This window comes from Pteropus vampyrus, unplaced genomic scaffold, assembly GCF_000151845.1.
Source record: "Pteropus vampyrus isolate Shadow unplaced genomic scaffold, Pvam_2.0 Scaffold388, whole genome shotgun sequence".
NCBI lineage: Eukaryota > Metazoa > Chordata > Mammalia > Chiroptera > Pteropodidae > Pteropus > Pteropus vampyrus.
In genome coordinates, this window is record NW_011889169.1 from 374,242 (window position 1) to 381,308 (window position 7,067).

Here is a 7,067-nt window from a genome sequence, read left to right on the forward strand (position 1 = left end):
GATCAGTTACTTAACCTCTCTGAATCTTCACAAGTAACTTAAATTATTATTGTAAAACATTTTAGACATGTACCTAGTTATAAAGAAGCTGTAACACACCCATATACCTACCACCCAAGTTGAGTCTATATTACCAATTCATATGAAACCCCTTTTGTCCTTTCTTGATCGTGTCCTCTTCCTCTCTGCCCTAGAGGTCCTCATATTTTCTTCATCTGTAAAATGAGGTGTAAATACCTGTTTTGTAGGATGGTCGTTCAGATTAGGCGATAAAACGTTTGGAAAGTACCCAGCACAGTGTCTGACAGTAGAGTTGGACTACGTGTTCATTTCCACTCGGAATTGTATAGTTGTGCAGATTGTATGCAGAAAAAGATGCCACATCTACAGTGATACTATAGATTCGTATGTTTATTCCTACAATTTTACAGTAGATGGCAGTCATGTCTCTTGTTCTAGAAGAAAAAATCCATGTATTAAATATAATGGTTTTTTCAGATGCAAGTCAAGTTTCTAATTTGCATTGCCCTGTTCCCCGCACCCTCTTTTTCTCTAAGATTCTATCACCCCATCTCCTCTGAATTTTTAATTTCTCTGCTAAAAGCCAGTACTCTTGCACTGTAGCAAACTACAATCTGGATTTGCCTCCCTGTAGCCATAATCACCAGGGATTCTTAGTGGCCTCAGTGTAAGAAGCTCTCCCCCAGGTACCTCCAGGTGGGAGTTTATAGGGTGGCCAATCTGTTTCTTGGAGAAGTTCCTGAGGAAATTGAGTATTTCTGAGTCAGCTCCCTTCTTGCATCACCTGCTTCGGCAGCATTTTCTTGGCTCCTTAAATGAGAGAAAGGAAAAGCAACAGCTGGCAAGTGGTTTCCTCATCCCACCCTGTGAGTCAGAGTCAAATATTTGTAGACTTAATCTAGAAAGGCTTGCTTCTGTGTGTTGAGCAGTTCTGAGAACTCTACAGTGAATTTCCTATGAAGAAGTCCAAATACCTATGGCTCTCCATACTTTGATGTATACTTCATTCTGTTCCCCACTCAATTCATCCTCTCAACCCAGGGTTCCTTATGCACTCACCCTTTTGAGAGGTCTTTCCAGAGTTCATCTGTCTAAGATGCCCTTTGACACAAATTCGTTGGCGTCCATGGCCCTGGTAGCCCTGTGCTAAATGCTAGAGATCGAAAGAGATATTGACACAAACCCATGGGGAAATATGTTCTTTTCAAATAGAAAGGCAGGAAACAAAATTGTGTATATGGGATCATTTCAACTGTGTAAAAAAATAAGTTTCCCAGGAAAAAATCGGATTGCCAGTTAACATGGTAGACTGCTAACTCATACAGGTACCCACCGTCTTCAAATTCATGAGAATGCTGACTAAAATAACAATTTACTTTCAAATAAATAGCCAATTTCAAAGAAAGAAATGGAAATTCCCAGGTGGCAGAAGACAGAATTCATCCTGAAGGTAAGTAGATTTTGAAGTCACAGTAGCCCCCAAGACACCAGACTTGGAGGGGCTAGGGTTTAAATGACCCTGGGAAGTAGGAGACAACCTCAGACCCTTAACTGTATTTGCATCTGGGAGTTAAGACTAAACTAGATGTCACAGAAGAACTCGATAGAAGAAAGGAGGCCTGAAATCTTGAGGAAGGGAAAATGGTCAGAGAAACCTTCCCAGAGGAGGGGTTGTTAGTGCTGGCCAGGAAGAGGCCTACCCCTCAGCAAGTTCAAGCTGCCAGGGCCGATACCTAGCATCAGAACCCATGTCTCCTGGCTCAGTTCTGCTTCTTGGACTGCCATTCCATCACTGTGCTGCCAGGAGTCTGTCCAAGTTTCTAGCCAGTCATTATAGAGAAACTTTTTCTTTCTCTTGATTTTGCTCTCTGGTCTTTTCAACAAAAGTATCCTCACACAGATCTCTAGGTCAACTGTAGTTCAACTGATCTAAACTGGGTTCAGCCAAGAGCCCTACTTGAGGCTTGGTTGGGCTAGACTGGGCTGGGCAACTGTTAATGGGACTCAGGTTTGCTCCATGTGGATCCTCTGGGTCCCATGCTGAAGCGTCAACAATAGCCTGGAGCATGCTCTTGTTATGGTGGGTTACTGGAGCACAAGAGGCCAAATGAAATCACACGAGCAAAGAAATATTTGAAGAAATAAAGCTTGGGAGTTTTCCAGAATTGAGAATGGACACTATGCCACAGATCCAAGGAGCTCAAAGAACACCAAGCAGAATAAACTTTTACACACAATTAGGCATATATTTGAAATGTGAAAACAAAATCTACAGGCAGCCCAGAGAATAAAGTAACACATTACGGAGGAAGCTAAGAATTATAGAAACCATTCAGGCTAGAAGACAATGGAATGACTAGTCTTAAAAAAAAGAAACCTGTCAACCCAGAATCATATCCAGTGAAAATATCTCTCACGATGAAAGAGAAATCCAGCCTTTCTTAGACAAAAGAAAAACTAAGGAAATACATTGCCAGGAGACATATAAGAAATATTAAGTTTTTGGGGAAAAAAATGCAAACGTGGATCTACACAACAAAATTAACACTGGAAGTGGAATAAATGAAAAGGAATTTTTAATTACCTTAAAAAATAAGTCTAAAATAGGTCGGCAAACTTTCTGTAATGGAGCATATATTTTAGGTTTGTGAGTCCTCTCTTGGAACTGCTCAACTCTACTGTTGTAGCATGAAAGCAGTCTTGGACAATAGATAAATGAGCATGACTATGTTTCAATAAAACTATGGGCTGAGATTTGGATTTCATATAATTTTATGTACCATTAATCTACTTTTGATTTTCCCAATCATTTAAAATTGTAAAAATTGTTCTTACTGATGAGCCATTCTTTGCTAACCCCGGGTCTAAAGCAAAAATATTAGCAATTAATTGTATATGTATAGCATGTGTATAAATGAATTGTATAACCATATGAAATATGAGCAATAAAAAAAGATACATGCTACATGTATCAACCTTAAAATTTTGCTGACCGAAAGCCAGACCAAAATGACTCCATACTCTGTGAATGCATTCATATAAAATTCTAGAAAGTGCAAACTAATATGTAGCAATAAAATGTAGTCAGGTGGTTGCAAGTGTGAGGCTGGGTAGGCAGTGGGAAGAGGGGATTTTAGAGGAAAGTAAAGTGTATGACAGCATGAACTGAGGGGAGGAGACGAGAATCTCCTATTAAGGTCTTTAGACATACTATACATGAAGCAGGATATTATTTGAAGACAAACTTGTTAAAGATGAGTGTTTAAATCTGAGGGCAATCACTAAAATTAATCTCTTCCCCCTCTTTCTCAGCCCTAGAATTTCGGACAGGGCTACACTCCTGGATCAATGGTGGAGCATAAGATTCAGGCCTAGGCACGTGATAACTGTCAGCCAGTAAGAAATGTCAAGACTTTCCTTGAGAATACTGGGGCAAAGATGATTCAGCTGTATTTCGCAGGGTGTGATGTAGAAAGTATGGTGAGATCTGGAGCTGTCAGGGCCCCAGGCCTGTGGGAGAATACAGTCAACATGAAGAGGTGGGGCAACAGATGGGGAGAGAATGCAGAAGGGCAAGAACTTTTCAGTTATGAGAGCCTGTCTTTGCCTGAACTTTTTGAGGGTGAGACTTGCAGTCACTTGGCTGTGTAACAAAATACCATAAATTTTAATTTTCTCAGTTTCTGTGGTTCAAACATCCAAGTATAGGTTAGCCAGATCCTTGGCTCAGGGTCTCACCAGGCTAAATGAAATTGTCAGCCAAGGCCATGATCTCAACTGAGGCTCTCTGCCCTCTTCCAAGCGTACTGTTGGCCAAATTCAGTTCCTTTTGGTGTAGGACTGAGGCCCACCACCGCTCCTAGAGGCTGCCCACCATTGTGGCCCTCTCTACAACATGAAAGTTCACTTCTTGGAGGCCAACAGGAGAATATCTCTGCTGTTTTGAATTTCTCTTTCAGGGAATATGTACACCTTCTTTTAAAGGACTCTCCTGATTAGGTCTACCCAGGCCAATCTCACTTATGACTGTTTCAGAGTCGACAGATTAGGGACCCTCGTTACATCTGCAGAAGCAGAATCCCTTCATCTTTGCCTTATAACATCACCTAATCACAAGAGAGATCCCATCATCCAAGTGTTGCCCACACTCAGGGGGAAGGGATTATGCAAGCATGTACACCACAGAGTGAGAATCGTGGGTACCATCTTAGCATTCCGCCTACCACAGAACTAACTGATGCCCCCATTTCCTACATTAATCATTAATTTCTTGGTTTCTGAGATTTAACATGTTCTCCCAGATTTACAAGTTGTCCTTTCTCACCTCTTCATTTGGTCTTGTCTCCTCCTCTCCTCCATAAGAGCCTGAGCAATATTTGTCACTCTACATCCCAGCTTACAGCCTGGCACACACAGGTTTGGTGCTCCATAAACATTTGTATGGGTAAGTGGAAGTGAGTCTTATATTGGAAATGAGGATTAATTTAAATTACTTCAGAGACTACATTTAATGCTAAAATTCTTTAATTCCACCCTGCTGACTCCACCTAGTCCAGACTCTTGAGTATGGTTTAAGAGGTCCTGCCCTTGCACACTTCTCTGCCCTCGTTAGTATGAAAGTCCGTTTTCTCTTTCATATTGTGATGTAAAAACACTAAAGCACTTCCAGTTTCTATACTGATCTGCTTTCACTTGGCTTCATGACAGTGCCTGTGCTATTAGCCTAAAACACCCTTCTGTACATCAACTGACAGTGCTTGCTACAGATCCCGTATATAAGCTTAGAAATAACTACCCCAGAAAATTTTCCTTCGTCGCCCTCTCCTGCCCCTGTGTGTGATTGGTGCTCCTCTTTGGATTTTTACAGCCCTCTAAAATTCCTCCTTTCCTAGTACTTGTCACTTCTTATAAGCTGAAGAGTCCATTTTCTCTACCAACCTGAGCTGTCCAGGAGAGCAAAGACTAAAACATTATGTTGGGTCCCAGCACGGGCCTGGTTTGTGTAAGGACTATGAATATTTTTTGAGCAAACAAATAGGTTTAGTTGTCTCCATGTTTGTGATTTGGGGTCTTACAAGATCTTTATGCTTCTCAGTGTCCTGGGTTCCATGGCAAACCAGCTCAGCAGCCTCTGTCTCACCTACAGGCTTCAAACACAAGCTACAGGGCAATGGGCATGACCATCATAATGCTCGAATCAGGCTTGTTTCTATTGACCCAGGAAGGCTTTCTGAAATTCTAATCTGCCACCGAGAGCTCTTTTCAAAAAGAGTGGGCATAAGGAATTAGGAGGCAAAATGACTGGCATTCCTGATCATGCTGACATTTAGAGCTCCATGGTGATGAACTGCAATTAGGCAATGTACTTCCCAGAAGATGGGGTACCATCAGCCTAAGACAAGAACTGGTTATCTCCATGAGATACCTTGTTCATCTTGCTGAGCACTTGTCAGTAGCTTGACACTCTCCTTTTCCTGAGAGCCAGCCACTTCCTTGTTTTATGGAGGATGAGAGTTGCCCAAGCTTCACAGTGACCATGCACTATTTATCCCTAGAGCTGCGATGGTGAAGAGGCAAGCAGGTCACTGTCCCATCACTAGTACATGCAAGAATTAGCTGACACATGGGCCAGCACAGTGACAGAAGGAAATAAATACCCCAAAGTGCTTGAGCATTTTACTCCCAAATTGGGATAACAATTCTTTCTTCGGGCAATAAGCATCTTTTAACTTCAAATGTGATTTAGAATAATGACTAAAATTGTTTTAAACTCCCAGTGCTTATATTTTTGCATTACATAGGCGATCTATGTAAATGTGGTTCTTTAAATTCTTATAATATTTAAAATAATTTTGAGAATTCCAACAGATTCTCGTGGTACTAATTACAAATATGTATTTGCATAATAGTTTAGACGTTATTTTAAGTTTTATTATTAAATTTGTATTAACATTTAAAAGAACTCATGATTCAACATATAAGTATTTCATTTACGAGAATTACATAAGGACTCAAAAGGCTTTGTTAGCAAATTGTGATGCTTAAAGGAAAGTGAATTATTAAATTTATAAATGCAGTTTTAAATCTTCAGAGAAATTTAACCAAGTTTATTAATGGGACCAATGAAATGACTATTAAAATTTACTAGATTTATGAACGGATTGTAAAATTTGTCAGTTCAATTAAGTAAGAATTCAATTTTGGGATTTCTAATTTAATAAATTGAATATTAGTTTAAAAAATCAAATTAATTTCAGAGTAATCTTTCTACTCATGAAAGCTACCCAGAGGACCTTTCTTTAAAAGGGTTTACAATGCAATGGTAGACCTTGGAACCTGGATTGAACTATGTGGGCATGAAACCAAAGGGGCCAATATTAATGGGGCCTGTGGGCTGGAGGTCTTGGGAGAATAAAGAACTGTTACGGTAGGGGTCATCCGGTAAACCAGAGTCACGGGCACTTGGCAGGGGAGATGGGGTAGACACATTGGAGATTTGGCAGGTGGGGCAGTTTCTGGCCACAACAATAGGGGTGTGACCTAGGGAATGAGTGGACAGTTAGAGACAAGGACTGTCATTGAGATGAGAAGGTGGTCAAAGACCTGATAAGACAGATTCTCATTTTGGATGAGTGGCCAGTTTTGTACAACACAAAGTGGGGTACTGCTCACGTAATCCTCTCTGTGAACTGCGCCGCCTGGCGTTATGCAGTGCACAACCTGCGAAGCCGTATACGATGATTCTGATAAAACCCTGAAGTCGCCAAGTATGACAGGAGGTAAAATCCCTAGCAAAAATAAGAGCTCGTAATTGTTTAGTTGCTATATGCCTGGTAGTATTCTAAGCACTTTCCCAATAACTCTGAGTTCAGTACTTTTTATCATCAGTATCATTTTAGAAATAAGAAAAGCAAAAGAAAATGCTAAAATCTGGTCCTGAACACATTCAAGAGCCCCGCGCTCTATAGTCCAGATAGAACTCTCCGTGGCTCATTCCCCGCTCTCTTCCTCAGTTTAGGGCGCCTGCGCTCGGGCTCCGGAGACCG